Source organism: Cyrtonyx montezumae, unplaced genomic scaffold (assembly GCF_038088225.1).
Source record: "Cyrtonyx montezumae isolate F1298 unplaced genomic scaffold, pur_monq_1.0 scaffold_1, whole genome shotgun sequence".
NCBI lineage: Eukaryota > Metazoa > Chordata > Aves > Galliformes > Odontophoridae > Cyrtonyx > Cyrtonyx montezumae.
In genome coordinates, this window is record NW_027071825.1 from 22,893,173 (window position 1) to 22,916,921 (window position 23,749).

Consider the following 23,749-nt stretch of genomic DNA (forward strand, 5'->3'; position numbering starts at 1 on the left):
CGACACATTCTGAGTAACTTTTGTCTTCTAGCTTGCAAGCCTTTAGGGTAGTTTTGTAAACTTCTGCCATTTTTCAGCTTAGTGCAGCTGAAGGAAGTTCTTCTAGACTTTGAAAACAAGAGGCAGGGGATTAAGGCAGGTCTACTCCTGGAAAGACTCTGAAACAAAGTACTCGACAAAAAGAGACAAGTAACAACCAACGAGGATGTCAAGTAATCACATCAACTCAGTCCAATTTCCTCTCAGAGCAGTGATTTGGATCTTATGGATATGAAGTCAGATGCCACGTATTTTCAGACTCCAGCAAAGCTTTCTGACACCATCTCAAATGATGTTTTCAATAAAGGAAGTGTGCTCCCTTTGCAATTACTGGTTTGGATGCACATTTCCAGAGAAAAGCTGTCAGTGGCTCGCTGTCAAACTGAAGATCTTCATAAAGGGGACCTCGTATGGGACGTGTTAGTTATTGTGGTTATTAATGCTTTAATGCTCAGAATGGTGGGTTACAGCCTATGCCTATTACGCTTACAGATGAGAAGAAACCAGAGGGAATGTGAATCTGTTAGATGACAGGACCAGAATTCACAATGACCTAGAGAAACAGTTTAAAACCTAAATGAATCCCATTATGAATAGAAAATATTTGACTTAGGAATAAATCAGTTATAAACACACAGCATGAGAATGGCCACTTAAGTAGCTCTTCCGCAGAAAGGGAACTGCATCTGCAGTGGAATATAAACAGAATATTAGTCAACAATGTCTTGCTGTTATGAAATCAGTACAAGAATTATATATCCAAGTCTGGTTATTACAGTATCAGAAATTTGTGGTGCATTTTAAGAGCGACTGGAGGAAACAGGAGCAGAGATCCTGCTTCGAGGCAGGGGAAAGAGCTGGACAGCCTCTTGCAGCCCTTCCATCCATTGGGTGATACTGGTTGCAAAGCAGCATGAAATTACAAGCTGGCAACACTACAACAAATAAGGAAGTTTCTGACAATATGAGAAAACAACAGCAATATCTTCGACTCTACTATTTGCTCTAACATCACCACGAATAGTAATCTCCCCTCAAAGAATCTGTGCTCCAATTTCACCATTTGCTGCTGTGTACATCTCTAAACACAAAGAACTTTTACATAACCCTTCCTGCACTGCAAGTTTTGACTCTGGGCCAACAGCTGCCTCATGCCTTTCAGAACAGGCTGCTGGACAAGCAAAAGCAGAAAGGGGCTGGCATAAGGAAAACAGCACCTTTGTTTATAAAACAAATACTACTTCGGAATTTGCAAACTTTTCAGTCAAAGAATTTCCTTGTCATAACAACACTGGAAGTGCCTCATATTTATAGGAGCATATTAGAAAAAAAAAAATCTAGATGGGAGATATCATCGATGTAGCATTTGCCATTATTTTAGTGCAGAAGAAGGGCTGTGGATCTTGTGAAGTCAGGAATAGTGGTGAGTAACCCAGGAATTCAAATCACGATAAAGACTCCAAGTGCAGCTCAGAAGAGTGGTAGATGCAGCATGGTACGTGAAACAAATGCACACAGACAATGGCCTAAAGCAGCAGCAGACATTATTTGTAAAGAGAACAGAAACAAGAGAGGTTGCTGAAGGAAAAGGTAATCAATGGGTGCAGGCATCAGACAGACATGAGGATTAGGGCTACTGGTGGTGGTACATAGGTCCCCTGAAAGCGGAAACAAACAGAAGTCTTGCAGTTTCTGCCAGGGAAGATGGCACAGTGTGGATCAAAGAAGTTCTAAGAGTCCTCATGAAGACTGAAATTACACCCTGCCATTCATCTTTGTTATCTTCCTCCTTACCAAAACCGTTTGTAAAAGACTGTTCTCCAAAACACTGGCAGAAAAGATTGATACTGAGGAATTTTGCTTAGCAGTATCCATGCAACAGAAGGTGACTAACAAAGCTTTCCTTGTTCCAGCAACAGTGCATCAGCTTTGGCTGGAGGATTCCACCAGGGATGAGGAACTGTCATACCTCATGGGGTTAGAAAAAAAGGCACGTTAAGCATGCAGTGTGTGGATGGATGGTGCACTGGCAAGGGCAGATCTTGAAAAATATGTTGCCCAAAATTATGTGTTTAAAACATAGCTTATGACTTCTTGTGCCTACGTGTATAGGAGAGGTGTGAAAAGCATTTTCACAAACGTGGTCATTGTAGAGGTAGAAGAGAGAAAAAACCCAACAAAATCAGTTTTATTCCTAGATCATGTGCCGAGTTCCTATTCTATGTTCCTCCTTCATTTCTTCCAACTCTCCAGGCTGGTTTAAATGAATCTGGTTACAGAGAGGAGAAGAGCAGAATGCGTACTCCTTGCACCCTGAGAGAGAAGGACCTGGGGGAGGCCTCGCAGTGGAGGAGCTCTGTACAGTGTCCAATGCAGGGACTCTATAAATTACAGCCTCGCCTTTCATTTTTAGCTGATCTAATGCAATGTGTCACCTAGAACTGCACTTTTTTCCATAATTGATGATGTCTAGGAAAATATTCTGAAACTCCCCACTGATAACCACCTAGACAAAATCGGTGTTTCCTCTCTGACAAGCAAAAGAGGATGTTGAACTGTTTTCACCCCAGTGTCCCCCGAGTCATGAGAAGTACCAGAGCTGTCTCTGCTGGGCCAGACTAAGCCCTGCTTCACCACAAACTCGGTGCAGTACCGACAAATGATCTCCATAGTAAATGATGCAAATAAGAAATGTCAGCATGTTCCAAAATTCCTCACTTAATCTTATTGCCAGTTGTATAGTCTGGATAATCAGTAAATAAATTCCTCTAACTTTGCTCAAATCCTTGGGGGCTGAATACACAGAGAGCACTTTCTAATTCATTCTCATTAACCTTCCCAGCTCTAAACAAAGCAATTTCCTACTTTTCTTAGTGTCTGATTTTTCCACTGGCCTCTGCAACACCTGAGTTAGCAGCAATGATTTCTCACTTGCGATTTCTGTTTTGAACTGGTATTGTTCTTTCTCCTCACACATATGCTTGCTGGAATAGCACGAATCAGCAAGATTTAAAACCTCTCATTCTCAAGTTTGAAGCCCCTAAAGGGAAATTGCAGTTGTGATGCCAAGGAACACAGTCGTACGTTATTTGACTTTTCCTCAGCCAGGCTGACAGCAGAGGGGGAGGGAGGGAGGAAGGAAAGGGGAAGGGAGAGGAAGATGGCATTTTAATAGCACCCACACTGATTTCACACAGTTGGATCACTGTGCTCCAAAGCAGCACCATTTCCTTTCCCCTTTGCCTTGCATTCAGGCAATATTACTAAGCCAGACTCTATGGGAAGGATCCTCAATCTTTTTCTCACAGAATAGACCACATCTTAGTAGGGAAATCTGTCAAGTGGACACCTCCCTCCCAGGCTAGCTGGCTAGCCCAGCCATTACCCCTGGTTTTGACAGACTATTACCAACTCAGGCTTTTGCACAGACCACCCCACCCGAATCCCAGATGTGACTAAATGGGTCAACATTCCTGCCATGACAAGATGGATTACCCCCTGCTTCTCACCCCAAGTTTCATAGTCTCTGTAGAACCCACACTAATTGGTCATCTGAAAAAAATAATAATCAAGAACAGGTACGCATTTACTCTAATTGAGCAAGTGAACATACAAGAAGAACCAGAATCTTATGCAGATAAGTCTACTTTTCCCAGATGTTAGTCAGATGTTAGCCAGAGGTACCTTGGCCAAAGTTCTGCTCAAGAGATTTAATTCGATAACTTGGGTCCTAGGAATGGGTTTTCCATTAAGTGCTCTGTCAGGCAACGTGACAATGATCGTACGAGTTCTGGCAGGAGCTGTTATCCCAACAGGGCATCACTGATCCCCACCATGTAAACTCCCAATTTAAGAAGTCCTTTAACTCTGAAAGTAAAAATCTGAGCGGCAGCATTCCTGTGGCAGAAATGCCTCGCAGAACAGGAGATGAATCTGAAAACACAAACTGTTTTACTGGAGTGTAACAAACATTGCTCAGCAAAAGAAATTCACCCGTAAAGGAGCATTTGGGTTTCATATGACAGGAACAGAAATTGAAAATTACTGGGTAAGATTATTCTCAAGGGAAGAATGGAGTTGTGAGCAACTACGCTACATATAGTCCTAGACTAAATTAAATTAGATACCACTTTCTATCGTGGCTTCCATTTTGTATAAATAGGGCCAAATCTTCCTGAGTATTCTATAAAACTAGTAGAAAGATCTTCTTTCTTTCTTCCTAAAATAAAATCAAGTCATATTTAAGAGCCAGTGAGATTCTGGTAAGTTAATACAACAAACACTTCATAAGGCCGTATTCTTGTTGGTGAAAAACAGAAACAAAAAGCTGTAAAGTTTTAACCTTAAATCAGTTTGATCTTCTCTTTTTGAGGAAGTTTCAGTGCACCAGAGACAGCAGACTGTCCCAAGGTCCAAGCAGACACAGGATGGAGCTGATCTCAGTAGCATACTGAGATCACCTGGCTTTATTGGTGCTACAAACAACCCTAACCTAGCACTTTATCAACCAAACAGCGGTTTATCACGTCACCCCTGTGACTTGCAATACAGCTACGGACACAAAGTTTCGCTCTTCCTCCCCCCGTGTTTCTATTTTAAAATGTTTTCTGTAATAAAATTGCTGTGAGATGGCTAAATCCAAGGGCGGGCAAGGAACTCGAACCCATGGCCTTCTGGCTTAGAGGTGAGACTATTCCAAACGGAGCCAAAGTGACACACACACAATGTGCTTTCAAGGTTTTTCGAGAGCTCTGTCATGATTTTAAAACACTAAGTCTTTGTGGTACAAACCACAGCACAGGAAAGAACTGGGGCTCCCTTTTTACTGCTAATTTTAGCTGATGAATTGTTTATAATCTCCTGCAAAATGCATACAGCCTTATTCCGCCTTAAGCGAGGAGAGAGCAGCCTTTCAAAACTGACTCTTAATTATAGCATTCCCCTGTGCTGGATGGAATGGAGTCAGGTTCCAAAATTGTGTCAGAGTATATGAAGTGATAAAATGAGGATGGGTGAGCTATTTTTAAACACATGCAAAGACTTTGAGGTCAAAATCCCTGAATTTATAGCCTTACAGCCATATTAAGGCTTGTGGATTATTAAGACCTGCACTGCGAGACTCAAACAGCATTTCATTTGAGACACTCTTTGGCTTCAGCGCATGTGCTCCCCGCCGTTTGCTGCCAAAGCAGGGCCCCCCAGGGAGCAGCCTTTAAGCACAGATATATTCCCACGTCCACAGGTACTTGTGAGACAAAGGAGATCGGATGCTTCCCTAGCAGTGTACTGCCTCCTTCTCCCCTCTTTTCCCAAGACACTTTGCAAGCCAAAGACCGTTGCTTCCAGATGGGCAGGAAGCGAGCAGGTCAGAGATAACTTGAGGAACATGAGACAAAAGCACAGGATTTCTTCTTACTCTACCCAGCCAAGTCAAAAATCTCTGAGACCCTCCTCCCTATCCTGCAAGACAGCCTACAAAAGCTTTTGCAGTGTCTTCCTCTGGCAGGTACAACTCATCTTGAGTCCCAGGCAGAGGCAGTGAGGACTTGAGGGTTCTGGGGACACTACAAAATAATGTGCACCACTTACATTGTTCATTCTGTAAATGAAGAAAGGCTTTACAGGATGTCATGCCACAGAGGTGAGCAAAAGAGATGTATTACTTTTGGAAAAGACCAAACGGAGGTTTGGAGCATCAGAGAAAGAGGAAAGGCTCTGAAAGCCACTTGCAAGTGAGCAGATCTATTTGTCCAAGTTGTGCAGTTGCATTCATCTAAATATCATCTCAACTCGCCATGTGTTCTTTCACTTGGAGTTTCAGATAATGGCTAAACGTAAAACGCTGATGAATTGTAGATGGCCAATGTGAAAATAAAAACATTAGTCAAAACTCAATTTTTATCTTGATTGCTTATGGATTTATACAGCAATAACAACCACAGTATTCACCAAGAAAAAGCCTGGTAATAAAAAAGAAGGTTTAGCACAAAAGGACCTAGAAAGCCTTTTAAAAAAGAATGTAGTGTTACTAGTTCTGTTAGTAATGAATGTACCTTTGGGTCAAGAAACTAAGAACTTTCTGAAACTGAGTCTGTTATACTTAATAGAAGACTGTGATGCACGTATCAGATTCACAGGATCTCCCACTTGAAGCAACGCTCCTTACTTAAGGAATACCTGCATGTTTTCTTACAAATCCATGGTACTGTAAGCATTAAGGATTCATTCGTTCATATCGTCCTGAAAACCTTTGCCATATCAAAGTGATGCACTCTGAGATACTTTTACTCCTATAGCTGAAGGGATGTAATTCATATTCCATACTTCCCCACTCATGCCCACTACTTATTTGAGAAGTGTTACCCTCAGGAGTTTGGCCTTATTTATCTCCAGCTGAAGTCACTAGGCATCTTCCTCCCAAACCCCACCAGCATTTAATCAGACTACAACAAGAGCTTCCTCACACTGTAGGAAAGGCAGAACCATTTTTAAAGCTTTTCCTATAGGTGCCCTTCTTGAGTTTGATTTCCAGGAATACAGAATTCCTCAACTCCACTCTGCACCACAAATCATCCTGCAGCTACATCCTGTGCGACTGCATCCAACTCTGCTCTCAGCAAAGCCCTTGGAACAATTCCCACCAAGTTTAACAGTTATGTACTATTTCCCCCAGTTCCTAACTAAGGTTAATTTCTTTTCTCCCAGTATAAACAGAAATCAGCAGGTAAAAACGTTTTGTCTAATGTGGCACTGAGGCTGGGGAATTTACTCCCATGTGAGAATGGCACAATAAAGTCATTTGTTTAAAAGTAAATTGAAAACATTCCAGTCCTCTCAGGCTTACGACTATTAGCTTTAGTTTCTGCACAGCACTGTAGAATGTCTGGCATCAAAGGCACTTTGTACACTGCACTGTATTGGACACTGTTAGTGGACCATTAATCACTGCAAACAAAGACCCATGCAAACACAGAAAAGGTACCGATTTTTCACATGAAAAGGTTAACAACACAGTTTTCTAGATACTACACATTTTAAGACGTGAGGTGTTGACAAGGCATCCTATAGGGTGCAGATTTTTCAATTGATAATTACATATTCCAAACTAAACAATTCTTATTTGTGCCTAATAATCTCTAGAATAAAAGAGAAACATCTCAGCATAAACTAGCACACTTGAAATTCACAGACATCTATAAACGCACATACTTCATTAAACCCCCACACAGATAACATGCATACGTGCACAGGCAATGTTTTATGGACATGAAAACCTTCAAGGAAATGAACTCCTATACCATAGTTGAAGAAAGTGAAGGCGTATGTGAAACACACAGTGATGGAAAAAGTAGCCTGAGGGAATATGATTGTATGTTTGGAAGTGCTGGAAGAAGAATGGGAATGCAATCAGTTCCTATAAAAATGCAGAGATATGAAAGAGAACCAGTCTGTGGCCAGGGGTGAAGCAAACAGGGCACAGAGGAAAGCCCATAGCTGTATTTCAGGATGCAACTTACTGATGAGATCAAAGGAAAAAATGCTACATCATCACAATCACACCATTGTGAATTACTGCTTTCAGCTCCTCTTAGTTGCCATAGGCAGTTTCTTGCCATCCAGAGCAGAGCAGGAGAAAATCTGAGTCATCAGCCCTGAGGACTGCCATGTATCAAGAAGATTTCCATTGGGTTCCTCAGAGCAAAGTATTTTGGCTCTCAAGCTTTCACAGAGAAAAGCTGTCGTATTCTTCTACCAACTGTCCCAGGTGAAACACAACTCACTATGTAAGTAAGTATAGGCCCATTAGTCTAAGTGTGCTGGCTGCAAAGCATGTTTTGAAGCACAGACATAACAAACAAACAAGATGTTAACTGACGTTATTGAAACTTTACAGATCTTAGTTTCAGCAAAGTAATAAGTGATACCCTCAGAAGACTGCTAATAAAATTTGTGAAGACGAGTATTAATGAAAAGAGCAGTAGTCATAAAGTAACAGATAAGTACATGACATCATGGGAGGAAGAACTAGGAGCCTCAAAGGATTTCCTCATCAAAGTCCAGCTGGGACAAAATAGCACAAACTTGCCAGTTAATGTTGTTTCTGCCACAAAACTGTGACATACTGTTAATACAACAGACAATAGAAAAGTGTCCTGCAGGACACGGTAACTTCAAGGACTGGAAAAGCAGAAACAGGATTAAATAACAGTTACACATGGACAGACTCATGACAGCTGCTGCACTGGACTGGGGTTCGTCAGAAGTATTAAAAGAAACCCTGAGCACCTCTTATAAAGCATCAGGCAGTGCTAAGACACTAGTACAACAGTGACAAAGAGACTGAATGTGTTTGCCACTTATGAGCAGCAATTCAGGTCCAATAGCAGAAACATCCTTTTTTACAGTACAGGTGTGATCTCCCGGATCACTGAGGGAGGAGGTTATATGCCATCTGGCGAAAGATACCATTTTATATCTCCCTTGATTCCAGAGCTGCTGCACTACTTCATTAATAGTCAAATGAAACTGCATGGCCAGAACAAGAGGATTTTATTGCAACTGCACTGAAGCTGCTTTTCAGCATCCATAGGATAGAGCACTGCAGTTTCTAAGAGTGCTAGACAGTTAAATTGAAATAGTTCTGTATCTGATACGAACTGTATAGCCTTTTTCCTTCCTCCCCCACAAGATCCTTGTCTGTGTTCCAAAGCACGCTCCCTGGTCTCAGAGCTGGAACAGGCTCTGCATCAGGGCTCCCATTAAGGAGAGCATATCTGGGAGGAAGGAGTGAGGATATTTGATTAGTGGTGTCAGAAAACTCCCAGGTACACACTGTTCATCCCAAAGCTGCTCCTGGCTGCTTACGGAGCCTGGGAAAAGATGAATGTGGCCTTTGGAAAAGACCTTTCTTAAAAACTCACTGGGCATGGAGACTGTTTTTTGACCATTTTCTTCAGGGAGGGCTGGAGAACAACTGCATATTCCACAGGTCTGTGAAGAGTGATTCAGAGAGCCTGGTGAGACTAGAGGAGAGAAATGGTGTAAGAAAACAATTTCTGCCCTTCCGGGAATGACTTTTCCCATTCTTGTCTCCAAACTGGAATATCAGTCCTGTGAATCTTCACATTCTTCTACATACGGAACAGAGGGGTCAGGCCGTAAAGAAAGAGTGACCTGAATGGCAAAAGGAGCAAACACACTGTCACTGCCAGTACAGTGAGCTGGTCTCACAGGCTGACTGGTCACCTTCTGTCACCTTTCCTAAGCCTTAATCCAACTTGGTAAGAGCACATGTTGCTTGTGAGAGAAGAGCAGACTGCTGAGAAGGCAGCTAAGCAGCTGATGAAAGATGCTGATGCTACCATTACCATGTGGGATGCTGGCTGCAGCTTTCTTGCAATGGAGAAGGGGAGGGAAAATGTCATCTGAGACCCTAAAATTAACTTTTGAATTGCTAAGAGCATGTTGGGCTAAGCCTCCAGTAACGAGCATCAGGTATGATGCAATCAGCACATCAACAGCTAACGTCGTGTAGCAGAAGGTTGCCTTAGAGTTACTGAAAGATCAAATGACACACCGGAGAATCTGCTACTCCAGCTAACTCTCTGTATGAGTCCAGGGAGAACTTTTGGGGTGTTTATCACAAGGGGAATAGTAGAAAGGGGTGAGAGAGAGGTGAACTCCTTAAAATATAATTTATTTTCTGGCTACCTTCCTTTCATAAGGAAAAAAAAAAAAAAGTTCAGCTTAAATTACAGGCATGCAGGCAAGCTCTTTCAGCCCCAGAAATTCATCCTACACGTTGATTAATAGTCAAACTATTACAGCTTTAACATGAAAAATGGGAAAGGCTTCAACTGAAGACTGCCTGTAGCTAATGATGCAGTGGAATGAACGTTTTTGTTCCAGCTAAACCATTCCTGTTCCTGTAAAAATAAAGAAATCCAATCCTGGGCTATGAAAAAGACTCAAAGAACTATGCGTGTTTATTGGCTTAAAATAACGCCGTGTACATATGGGATATTTTACCTGTTTAGTGAAAAATATATAATTACATACATGTGCACACAGAATATGCATAGCTGAAGTGAGATAGATGCCTATATCGGATATAAAGTGTGGAAGACAAGTTGGTGACCATAACCTGGAGTTTCTCTGTAAGCGCTTTACAGAGCTAATTAGATTTTAACATAGCTCCTGTCTCAGGCGAAAAAAAATTAAAATGTAATAACAAAAACACCACAAGGAAGTGCAGTGGGCTGCATAGAATCTGCCTGGCAAAGCTGCCTGACACACGCAGGACTTGCTTGGAGATCTCCCTGCGGTTCAGCCCCTGGCGCCATCAGTTGGGCTTGAAATCAAAAGCAGTGGAAGGAGGTAATTAAAAGTGACTCTACACCGCTCTCCTGGCAAAAGAAGACTCCACTGCAGCCACCGAAGGAGGGTGGGAAAGGATTCAGGGGTATGTAAGAGAAGGCATGTGTCTCTCCAGCTTTAGTGATTTCCATTATGGAAAAGCAGCCCTTTCCAGCTTTTAACCTTTACGCCGCTGAAGTCAAACATCAACTTTTTGTTTTAATTTCAGCACATGAAATACAAACTGCAGTTTGGCTAATGTCAACAGCGTGCTCTCCCCAGGCTACAAGTAAGGTGCGGAGCTGAAATAGCCCTACAAGGCAGAAAGCTGAAAAGCAGAACGATAGGCAAGTAGTGATTGCCGGCAGCTCTTCGTCTGGCTGGCCGGCCCAGTGATTTTCAAGACTATGGGACTCAGGGTGAAGGGGAAGGCCGCGAGGTTCAAACCATGCTGTTGGCTGCAGGGACATCCATTAAAAGGAATTAAGAGCAAAGTCAGACCCCAGAAGGAGCAGAAGACACTGTGTTCCAACTCTAACCAGCTGAAGGAAAGTTTATATAAAAACAATCCCTTGGTTAGTGACTCATAAGGAAAGAATTCCTAAGCTTTCTTCAGGGAAACCCCAGTAAATAACATATCTAAAAACACATGAAGATGGCGTTGTCTGTTCCCTTATGATACTTGGTCCACATGATAAAACCTTTGGCAGCAAAACAACCTACTGAGCACAGTTCTCTTTGGGAAACCCAAAAACCAGTGAGAACTGCTGTGGCTCCTTGCAAAGACTCTCATATTCTAGCTCTTGCATGACTATCTAATGCAAACTGGGAAGAATTGTGAAAAGAATGCTCTTCCTAACAGCTTTGGAGAGTGCTTCTCTGACAACTACATGCAGTCGTACTCACAAGATCCATAAATGCCTGGATTTCAATACATTCTGCATCCTTTATAACTAAAAGCGTTGGACTGAAACATCTTGCTGTACTACGCCCAAAGAAACTGAATGAAAAGCTCTCTGCATGCACAGCCTGTCTGGAATATGTTATCAGACACGCAGCAGGCTTTGCAAGAAATAGTACTCTAGCAAAAGAAAGGCTGGATGGCTGGATTTCACTTGCAATGCATGACTCCTTTGGATAACAGCAATTTTCTTCTATTTTTTTAATTTATTTAATTTTTTCTTTCTTTCTTTCTTTCTTTTTTTTTTAATTATCACAACATTTTGGAAGCACGTTACGTGTTTTTAAGCAAATCTTCCAGCAAAGGGATTTTAAAGTAACTAACCTAGGCTCAGAAAAATAAGAGAGATTACAGTGGTTTCCAAACAAGTGATCAGACCTGAACACTGTGACGCCCGAATTGGGACTGACTAAAAACTTCTGTTGGAGATTCCAGGTAGGAATATTAACTAAAGCACATATCCTCTGTGTCAAGCAGAGCTTATACTCTGTAGCAAAGCCCCTTAATTATTGCAGATGCCCAGAACAGACTGATTTTACCACTCCCTTTAACGAGGTTTTAGCTTATTGAGTGTGAACGTGGACATTTCGGTTTGCACTGCAAGCTTCCCCTGCCCAACGTAAAATTCCTTTATGGATTTTATTTCAGGTTCTGCTGCTCCCATATTTTCAGCTGCTATAGATCTATAGCAGACTCCAGAAGTTTTTCAGGATATAGCCAGGAACTTGTCAAGGAAAAAAAAAAAAAAGGTTGGAAGCATTGCAGGGTAATTCCCAAGGGACTGTGGAGTTACCATAGTAAAGGAGTGTTTTCACCAAAATGCACAGCAACAAAAGAGGTAGCTTCACTGATATTTGAATTGTAATTTTCCATGTCAGCAGGAGGTTGAGCTTGGAACGATTGTGACCATCCTTCAGGTATTTGTGACTAGCTGTAAACTCTGGGAGACAGCTTAATGCTCTTCTGCAAGAAGAAATACACGAGGAAATACATATTTCTAAAAAGCTATGCAAGAGCAGCCTAAAGGCTTTCAATGCTGACAAGGCATGAGCTTTGCACAGAGAAAATGCAGATGCAAGATAAAAGGAACTCTCGAAAACAGGAGCGTCTTTTAGTCCCAATAAACCACTCCATCAACCAAAAGGGAAGATTCAGCCAGAAAAAAACACAGGTGGAAGGGACTTCTTCTCAAAACTCACAGAAGTGGGATAGGTGACACTCCTCAGCCTTACCAGAGAAAAGATGAGCATTTAGGTGCTCCATCGTAAATCTGAATTCTGTTGCTTTAGTGTCACAGTGCTGGTAGACAATTAACCAGGAACCTGGACAATTACAAGGCACTCAGGTGTCAACAGCCAAGAGATCCAGACACGGAAGGAATAATCACAGATTATTCTAGACACAGATGCCCAGAAATACATGCAACTTCCCAGTGTGGCATCATCCAAAAAGATCTGAATTGAGACAGGAAAATGTTGATACTTTCATATGTAAAGAAAATACATTCAGCATAATCTGAGCAAACACACCAAACTTCTTAGGACTCACAGATACACACGTACTCTTGTCTTGGGTAAAATCATTTCAAACAATTCCCCACAGTTTTTCTTTCTGCCCTTTGGTAGCCTAGCGAAAGGATGAAGAGCCTCATACACATCTAGGTGAGTTAACAACAATTACTGACTTTAAACACTTAAACAAGGGAAAACGAACCAAACAAACTAACCGAACCACTTGACCAAATTTCCAATCTTATTTTATCCTGAGATGCTTCAGATTGGAAATTTGCTCCTAATCAAACTAGGATTAAACTTGAACAAGTGACCTATGATTCTTAAATACATCCCTGCATACACAGGTGATGTAGGAGGGAAGTATTTTTCAAGTGCAAAAATAAAGATGTCTTGCCAAACTTGCTCCAAACACCAGAAATACTGCTTTCTTGGGCTGGAAGAAACAAGTTCTGTAGAAAGAAATTATGCTGCTTCTTCACAGAATTCATTTCTAATATAATAATCCTAAAGTCTACATAGTCTGCTGGTCAGACCAGTGACAAACAGGTAGTTTGCCTCGAGCCTATCAATTTCCACAAACTCAATGGCTAGTGACAAACCTCTAACCCAAAATGCAGACAGGACAATGTTCAGTAATTATCCACTGATTCCCTCCTGTCATTCTTTGTAAGCTTCACAAGCCAGGAACCACTCTTTCATTTTACATTTGTAAAATGGGATCTGGGTCCACAACTGCAGCTTCTAGACAAATAGTATCTATTCACAATATTAACAACAGCTGCTGAAGAGGCATCATGCTGTGGCTTACAAAAGAAACTGTACAAATAAGATGGAACTAAATAAGAGAAATGCAACTGGGGCAGAAATCACAGCCCCAGTTGGACAATGCCAGGACTGGTTCTAGGAAAGGAGGATTTGTGCAAAGTACAGTAAGCAGGAAAAAAACAACTGTCCGCTAAAAACTTAAAGAACTAAGCGGAGCACATTCAGTCACAGCAGATGAAATGCTAACCCTCCAGACGTTGATGGGACTATTACAATTGACTTCATCATGCCCAGTTTGTCACCCATGTTCCAGTCTTCTCGCAACCAATGCTGGTTGCAATTTAATTATTTCTGACCATATGCATCCATTCATTGGTTTAAGAGGTATTTTATGCACAGCACTACATAACAGAGAGCACAGAGAGAAAGAGTTATGTTCTCAAACTCTTGGAGATGACAAGTGTCCTAAAGCAAGGGCCCTGACTTCCACCATGCCAAGGGCAACAGACTGTTGAGGACTGCACCCAATGCACAAATAACTCTCTTCAAGAAGATAACACAGCTACAGACACCTATGTATTTGAGGTTGCTTGCTGGTGTCCTTGCTCATAGAGTCAGATCACTCCCTGTATTGAAGCTCTCAGCTGAGGAACAGCAAGCACAGAACCCCTCCTCACCGAACAGCTCAAAAGAATACCGTGCAACAAATATGATGGAAAAGTTTGATTTTCTGCTAATAAAAAAGGTCTGACACAGCCCAACACCTTGTGTAACAGCTCATGGGAACTTTCTGTCTATGCACCACAGAGCTTATATCCAGCCAGATAATTTCATGTCATCTGAACTTAGTGGAATATTCAGTGATGTGTAATTCTCTCTTTGAATTAGAAATAATTTGATGAGTAAATGTTAGGTTTAAAAAACTGAGAGAGAAGGTAAAGGTGAACCAAGAGAGATCATTCGTTTCTCCACCTCAAGGCCAGGAACAACAGTAAATAAGGCACTAAAGTGGAAGAGATCCACAAAACATCACAGAGTGTCCATAGGGGCAAAACTCAGTTCTCCAGAAGCAGCACAGTTGGAATAGCAAACATCCTATAAATCCATCAAATGGGGAAGGACAGAGAACATTCTGGTCAATGAAAGGCCACAGTGGAACTGAGACACAGGTGATGCAGGAGTAACCATAAAACAGGAACATATGACATCATGAGTGCTAGGAGTAAAGAATGAAGCTTAAGAACAGGGAATTTCACACACAAAACATGGAAAATTGACTCCTTATGGAGAGTAACTATAACTCTACCTCCATCAAAAGATAGAAAAGGCTAAGTAAATCCAGAAACTGTGCATCAGAATAGACACTGCATATCTTTGCCTTCGTACAAAACAGAATGAGAGAAAACAGCATTCAGTTTCTCTTGATCATCTTGTTTTCACTTACAAACGAGAGAATAAGAAGGATCTGGCTGTTGACCAGCTGCCCTCCACCCTCCCGTCCAATGACTACATTTCCTGTTACACTGTAAATGCTATGGAAGTCAGTTCGGTGACATCTTTGGCAGAAAATCCTCACATTTTTATTTAGACCCAATTACTTTTCTAAAAACTGCTACTCAGGAGTAGCTTTTTGTGCAGTAACTGACTTGGAGAACGAAAAAAAAAAGGTCCCAGTCTTGTGATATCTGCGTGCGTTTCCCCTTCTGTTCGGTTTTGCTCGTGGGTGACACCGTGGTGCTGCACTAAAGGGGTGGGGAGGCAAAGTGACCTTCCTGCTACGGCTGTCCTGACAGAGCTGGAGGCATGGGCACTCAGCCTGGAGTCTCAAGGATCTCTGTAGGTCTGAGTGGTGCAGTACAGCCCTGAAGCACCCTCCTCCGCCAGCCAACTCTTAGCACTCATTGACCAATTCTAGGAAAGGGGTTGGCTTTCTTTACTGCCTTCCCCAGGGCAGATTTCACTCTCTTTTCAATAGGAATGCATGTCCAGAACACAGCTGACACTCATCCTCCATCACCTGAAACTTCACAGCCACAAAGTTTTCACCTTTCCGTACAGCTTCAATAAAATCCCTCATTAGAGTGGAAGTGGTGCAAAAATGAGCTGCACCATAAAAAATGAAGAATTTAACAATATTTTCAATTTGCAGGTGCCTTGTGGAAAGCAGAGTAAAGAGCCCACCACGAAGACATTACAAATATATATATATATATATCTGTTTGCTCATTTCCAAATTTCCTGGAGCTTGCTTAATGTCAGCAGGTTCATTTAATAGCAGAAATGTAAAACTGTGACAGCTATTGAACGGCTGACCCCTGACACAGGCAGTTTGCTGGGACTGGTTTTGAAATCCTTCAGTTAGCAAGGCTGCATCTTGTTACAGTCAGTGCAACTGATGCAATGCTCTGGATCTCTTTCTCCCTTGTACGTTTTTAACTCTCTCGTGCCAGCAATTAATTTACTCCTAGAGGATGCAAAAGAGGGCTGCTCTGTGTTTCAGGGAACAGGAGCGCATCTAGGCTTGGTTTAAAGTGATAAATATTTCGAAGGGTGATTTTTAAGGAAGAGTGTTGTTGCATTTGTGAAAGCGTGAGGCAGCAAGGAAGGCACTGACAAACAGCCATTTCCTTTCCTCCCTCTGTTTTGGACTGCTGTTGACCCAGCGGGTACGCGCACGCACACACTCCTGCTCTGCTCCGTTACACCGTCACTTCATTGTAAAACCCAGTTCATCTGTTCGGAGCAGCGACTGAAATGCTGTCTATAAAAATTATGGCATTTTTCCCACTATTAAATATATATATATATATATATATTATAACACTTCTTCGTTTGAAAGTTATTTTTAAATCTACTTGGCCTGTAGCCAATTTCAGTCGTAACTTAAGTGGATCCTTCTTTTCCTAGAATTCGGTGCCTTCCTTTACTAGAATATAGCTGTCTGGGTGTTAGGGTTTTTTAAGTTAATAAAAACAAAACAGAAAACGCGCAGTTTTCATTTCCATCTACACCGCTTTCCCTCTGACACATCAGCACGAGTTGCTGTTCGACTTACTGCTACACAACAGACACAAGCGAGTCTTTACTTTTTTAGTTTAGGACCTTAACTCACACTGAGCTCAGCAGCCTCGGAGCAGAAGCACTGACTCTCAGTTTGAGCCCATCTGAAACACCACCACAGCCCGAGTCAAAGTGTGACCACCAGGTAAGTGCAGGCACTTCAGAAACACAGCTAGATTTGGCGAATCGTCATAGCCCTGGGCGAAGATGCACATTGCTTCTGGAGTAGCATCTGCATAGGAGTATCAGTAGCCAAGCATGAAACAGATGAACTGAGAGAGTTGTTGTCATACACTTAGGTAGGACGAGTACCCTGACTTCACTCAGTCTAAGTTCCCACTTTCCAGGGCTGTCCCAAGAGGGAGCAGGACATCTGGTCTTCTTAATGAAGTAGCTGATCTGGAATCCGGGTTAGGTAAAACTACTCCCACCCCTTCCCCCCTCCCCCTCCCCAAAAAGAGACTTGAAACTAAGCAATGAATATGTCACCAAGAAGTATTTTAAGCAATAACATGCAAACTGACCTGGCAGCGAGATTATTTTCCTTTTCTTTTCAAAGGAAATTCCGTTTTTCTCAGGAGAAAATTCAAGCCAAATTATACCAAGTAACTTTGTATTAGGTGAATGCTCATATGCTCAGTGTTAGCCACACTGAAGACAATTCCACTAACCGAGATGCAAATACATTATTTAGATGCGTCAGTTCTACCTGCTTTGTAAAGGGTATCTCAAGTATGGCAATGCAAAACAACTCTGTCCACAAGGAGGAGATTAATTGCATTTTTAATTTTTCTCGGTTGAATTTTCTCAAGACCGATTTAAACGCTTTAAACTGTTTGATAGTTCAAATTAAGCAGAATTGATTGGATGGGTTCAAGGGTGATAAAAAAGGTGAACCCTTTAATATAAAAGGAGTTGGGTCTGTGGGTTTTTGTTGCTGTTGGGTTTTTTTTTTTGCTAGTTCAGCCCACAGGGTTTGGGATGAGAACTTCGGTAAGACACAGCATCTAGTTAATCTTCTAACCTAACCAAGTCGGACATGTAATGAAAATTGCCTACATGAGAATGTTGTAGGTTTTGTTGTGGCTGTTATTTTCAAACAGTGGGCTCTGGAGGACCGGTGTTTTTTGCTTTTGTTTTTAAACGATGGTGATGAAAATGCACAGGGGAGGAAGTAAATTCACAGAGATGGATTAAGACACTGACTCAGTGTCTTCAGCATCTGGACTGAAGCTACAAGCACTTCCCAGAGCTCTGTGCAGCTTGGCACAACGCTCTACTCATCCTGTCTCTGTGCAGGACTGCAGAGCAGAGTTCAGTTTTAACTTTAGTAAGACGTGGCTTGCCAACATGTGCTTGCTGAATGAGGTAGGTCTCCATTACCTCATTCTAAACGACCCCTTTTACAGATCTTATCCAACAAAACGTTTGAAGATATATTTACTTTTAACCATGTGAGAAATCTCACTTACAGTAATGACTGTGCAACAATAAAAGTAAAAATAAAAATGATTAGTAGTCCACCAATGACTATAAACCCTCTTCTTTTCCCTCCCCCTGCTTTTCTTAGGACCTCATTACTCCAGTGTTTATTTTTACTTTGCAAATTTAAGAGGCAAAGCTAAGGGCAGCACCCATTCAGGTTGTGCGGGTGGTTATGGAATCTTTCCATATGACATGAGACAGTGTGAAAGTCCTATCAAGCAATAATAACAGGAAGTTTAAAGCCTTGCTAGGCACCCAAGTAAATCCATACCAAGACAGTAAGGAAGGATTACACAGCTTTGAGAACCACCACGATCCACAGTCTCAAGTCCTCTCTTCTCCCAGCCCCATCTCAGACTCTCTTACCACCTCTCAGGTGTATGCATTTCATTTTCCATACAACGAGGTACAACTGCCCGTCTAGCTGGGATATATAGCCTCCAAAAATCATAGAATGGTTTGGGTTGGAAGGGACCTTTAAGATCATCTATTCCAATCCCCTGAGCATGATCAACTTGTATGAAAGAAGAGAGGGAACATAGATGAGGATACAATGAACCTCACAAGGGTCTGGGCTCTGAGAGAAAGATGAGGGTGGCTGTCATGAAGATTTGTTTTGGATTTACCTTCTGGCTGACACCCCAAGGCCAGAGGGGGAAGACCCGTGAACATACAGCAAAAAATCGCCCACTGCTCACAGCATAAGGAAAGGTAATAGCTTCACCCAGCCTCAAATCTCACAGATTTCTCCTATTCCTGCTTAAGTGTATCCTACCATTCATGCTAGCAATTTAAATCCACGTCAAGTGCTACTACTGGTCCTCCCTCCCTGGAGGAGCCCCAGAGCTCAGGTCACTGGAGAACAGTGCTTGTCCACATGCATCCTGATCTCTGTTTCTGGCAGCCCCAAGAGATCTCTGGTGCCCCATCTCACTTGACAGAGCACCTACAGTCTAACTCCTCTCATTAGGAGATCAGCTCAGTATCCAGCGTAGCAGCAAAGCCTTAAGTCAGCATATCGTAAAGCAGCATTATAAACATTACCTTGATATTTCAGTGTACATAGTTAACATTTACATTTCACACCACCTCCTGCATAAAGTCCCTCTCTCTACCCCATCAATTCTTAACCCTTCACCATCCAACAGGAAGCCAATAGAAACAACGTTTTTGGTGCTTCTGAGTTCAGTTACTACGGAGACAGCAGCAGACAAAAAGTGATAAAAATATCAAACTTAAAAGCAGACAAATTCCCAGATCTTCAAAACATTTTAAATGCACCTGGGTCTTTCCCAGACAGCCCAGAAGTGCTAGAAGCTCATGATGAGATGCTACAAGCAATATTTCAGGGGACAGTTTCAACATTTGCTATGAAGCATCCTTTGATGCTCCACATGCATCCTCCTAAGGGTTAATATGTCAAAACAGGAAAGAAAAAAAAATGCAAAAGCCGTGTAAATTCTTTCTGCAGCATGACAAACTCCCTTTGCATCACGTTAGTGTGTGAGCTGTGACATTTCCATTCTTAAGCTCAGTAAAAATGGCAGGAAAAGCACAAACCCTGGGAACTACGTGATCATTAGTTTATCAGATCAACATCAGCAAAACTATCTTTTTATGCGCTGCTCAGTTTCAGAAAACCTACCATGCATATTTCAGTTCTCCCTCTCCACACCCCACACCCTTCTGCTGCTGTCCAGCTGGAACACATCAAGGGTCTAGAAGCCAAGTCAAATGTTGACCCCACCCTCCTCCATCCATTTTAAGGCACCTTCAAAGCCAGTACACGGATCTAGTTCAGCTCAGCCAACAACGCCAGCAAATCTGTTATTTAAGACTTCAGTGCCGGGTTTTTATAACTGCCCATTAATACAAGCTTTGATGTATGGTCAAAAAATCCAGCTGTAATGAGTTTCATCAGACTGTAGCAACCTTTCCTCGGAAGGTCTTTATTACTATACCTTCGTAATCTTTGGTCCCAATACTGTTTTATAGTATCGTTCTCACTGAACTGCCTTAAAAAACAACACTCAGCATCATTTAACGTATCACCTTCTGCAAAACTGAAAAAAAAAAAAAGATCTGCCAATAGTTTCATAGAAGACACTTTTGCAACTCCATTTCTTATTAGAAAGAAATTGTGATTTCCTCTTAGGAGTACGCAGGCAATAATTGTGTGAAGCAAAAGATAAAGCGTTTTTTTATGGCAAAACCTTTGAGACAGGATACGACAGGATTCTGTAAAAGGACAAAGAACTTACTCTGTTGTTCCCCTTTGCAGGATGCAGCAGGGAGGAAAGAGGAAAAAAGAAGTATTAGATACATATATCTTACATACATTCAGTCTAAATTGTGCAGTTCTGGAAGTAGCTCAAACCAAATGAACTGACTCAAAGTAAGTTCACTGAATCCTTTAGTCAGACAGCTTCCAGAGGAGCACAGGACATTCACCAAGGATTTGAAACGGTCAGCAAAGTTGTAAATTCACACTGCTTTTCAAAATTTCCTCTCCACACAAGCTTGCAGAATCCACTTTTGCTTCCTCCAGTGTAAATTAGGAGCAGCTCCAGGGAAGTCGGTGGACACTAAAACAAGGGTGAGGGAAACGAGGCTCAAAATGATCTAGGGATGGGACCAAAGCCAGAGGGATTTTCGTGCATTGGTAATACTGAGCTTCCAGTACGCAAAGCAACCACTAAATATGTCTGCTTACCCTTTCATGACAGCCACTCCCTGCAACATGCCAATGAATGGAAAGTTTCACGATCCAATGCTTTTAAAAAGCAAAGATTGCATGTTTAGGAATGAAAGTAAGGAGGAGATGGCATTAGGGGAGAGGGGAAAGGGAATGGATGGTGCCAGCCAGGTAAAGTGTGCTGAACAACTTATGATGAACATCTGTGCTTTCTTTTCTTTTCATTGTGAGTTTTGCCATGAGCTGGCATGAACAGTGTATATTATACAGTGGGAAGTCAGCCAAAATAAACACCAGCCTAGAGCTGAGAAATAGCCTGGAAAGGTTAGTCACAAAGTTGTAGCCATTTTTTAGAAAAGGAGGTTTGGATGCCTCAATACAGAAACCCAGCAGTAAAAAGTCAGCTGGTAAATGGATATCCTGTTTCAAAGTGAATTGGCCACAGTGTGATTTATATCAAGCGAGCTGCCTTGCATATAGGTTGGAAAACTAAAAACACTGATTCATTGCTATCCGGGTGGCTGTCAAAGCTCACGTCCTGACAGAAGCAAATCTCTGGGGAAGGAGGTGACCTGGAAAAGTGCAAAAGAATTTAGGGGCCTACAGAAGTTAACTTTGAAGGGTGATTAAAGATATTAACAAGTAAAGGAATACATGAGTGTGAATGTACATCTGTACAGACAGGGAAGGAAGCAGGAAAATGGAGGAATGGGGTGTTAGTTGGCATTTAATTTTTAATATTTTAATGAGTTTTGTTCAGGCACAAAAATAAAAAGTCAACAACTTTAGACTTTGCTTACGGTGTTAAAATTAGTACTAAGACTTGGTATCAGTGGTGCTAAGTACCAAGCCCCATTACCACTGTCACCATTCAATTTTAAGTAGCGCAAAAACAAATACTCTGAGTTGAGAGATTTGCTCCTGGTGAGAACTTGAAACAAATCTCTTCAGTGCAGTGACAAATTCCTACTTTTCCTTTCGTTGCAGAAGGAACCCAACTAGGGGCCAACGCGTCGGGCTTTATATCGGCATTCCCGTACGCGAGCAGCAGACCTGTTAATGAAAGCACACAGCTTTACTTCAGATTCCAGGCTGCACATGCTGCTCTGGCAGTTACAGAAAGCAGGCCAGCCTCACCACTGCAGCACTCCAGGTTTACAGCACTATCCATCTATTTTTCATTTCTAAGCAGCAATTTTTCTACTTCTGGTGCCAAAGTCTTGGATACTCAAAGCTACCAGCTGCAACTTGCACATGAAGAAGAATGAGAAGGTCATCCTTAGATGAGAAGGGGTTAGGGTACCTCTTTGCATTTTTAACTCCAGGACTGCAAAGCTGTGAGGAAGGACTGAAGCTGCCATTTCCTAACAGTGTTTCTTGCTTAAAAATGAGGTCTCTAACCCTTTGGAGAAGAGTAAAAGAATGGTGGGTGTCTCTAAAACTATTTTATACTGCCAGGAAAAGGTGCAGAACTCAGGAGCGCATAAGATTTTAATAGAAAGTTCTGTCAAAGTTCCCAATGTGCACTGGGTGTTGAAGCTTTTTTCTTACAGAATTAAGAACTTTAACAGCAGGCTTTCAGCACACAATTGGGAGTTTAGACACCACAATCTGAACAAGAAATCAAAACAATGCAGAATTTGGAACGTAATAATTTATTAGATAACCTCATGTAACTAATCCTTGTAAAATGACTTCTGGTGGTCTCAGACAAGAGTTAATCTATGGGGACAGGAACCCTACTGAAAAGTCACTAAGAATATTTAAAATAGTGTCAGGTATTTGGTAGGTCTCCTGCTGAATTTGTCTCTGACCTCTCAAAAAAAACCAAAACAACCCAACAGCATTATCACAATCACTGATCATGTCTACAATAACTGGAGAATCCCACAGTTCAGGTGTTGTGATTTCGCTTTTGTTGGTAGCCTCGATACTTCGTATATAAGCTGAGCACTGCCTGTGTGCATAAATAGCAGCAGGAAGAGTTGCAGAGAGGGCCATACTGGAAGCTCTGGAGGTATCACAAAAATATGGGAAGTATGGGGAAGGTGATGAATATGGATGACATCACATGACCATGGGCTCAAGGGACCTGGCCTTGACATGGAAAGCAAACAAGAATAGGAATAAATCCCACAAAAAATCAAAGCATCATTTCTCAGAATAGATCCTCCTCTGAAGGTATCCATCTGACAAATTACTGAAGAAAGATGAGCTATGCATTAGAGAAACTTTCAAAACCTCAGCTGACAGGTATTTCTGCCAGTGTCAGACTGCTCTCTGATTACAACTCCACAAACCTTCACTCAGTATTAAAGTTGCTGCTGCAAACAGCAAGAGAAAAAAATACTGAATATTTTTTCACAGAGTACAGAACAAAACAAAAAAAGAAGAAAACCTCGAAACTGATTGAATCCCGTGGGAGTTCTGGCACTTTAGAGGAAAAGTTGTGGTTACTGTAGGTCTGTCATGGATAACAAAGGCCTTTTAAAATTGAAATCTTAACTATAAAATGGAGTAGCCGTAATCTGAATGATCCTTAAGCAGCCTCACTGCTCAGGATGAAGGTTTAGCTCTGATGCTGCAGTCCATGTTACTATCACCTCAGCTGTGCAGGGAGGGAGCTGGACTTCTGAAACTGAACCAACTCCCTTGTCCTAGACTTATGTAAATGAGAAAACACAAAATGACAAAGTCCAAAAAATACAAAATGGTATTTGGGCATATTCCATTTCCCAACGTTTCCTACTTTTGTTTTTTCATTTTAATTTAGAGGCTTTTTTTTTTTTTTTTTTTTTTTTTTTACTGTTTCCTGTTTGATTCGCTTCACATGATTAGCAGAATAAAACTGTCTTTGGAAAGGTTTAGCATGTG

At 41.7% G+C, this 23,749-nt stretch overlaps 1 protein-coding gene across 5 annotated transcripts in view; it reads right to left on the bottom strand.

Moving 5' to 3' along the window:
* DNM3 (dynamin 3) overlaps positions 1 to 23,749 on the bottom strand; it is a 165,515-nt gene that overhangs the window by 29,309 nt on the left and 112,457 nt on the right. The window lies entirely within an intron of this gene.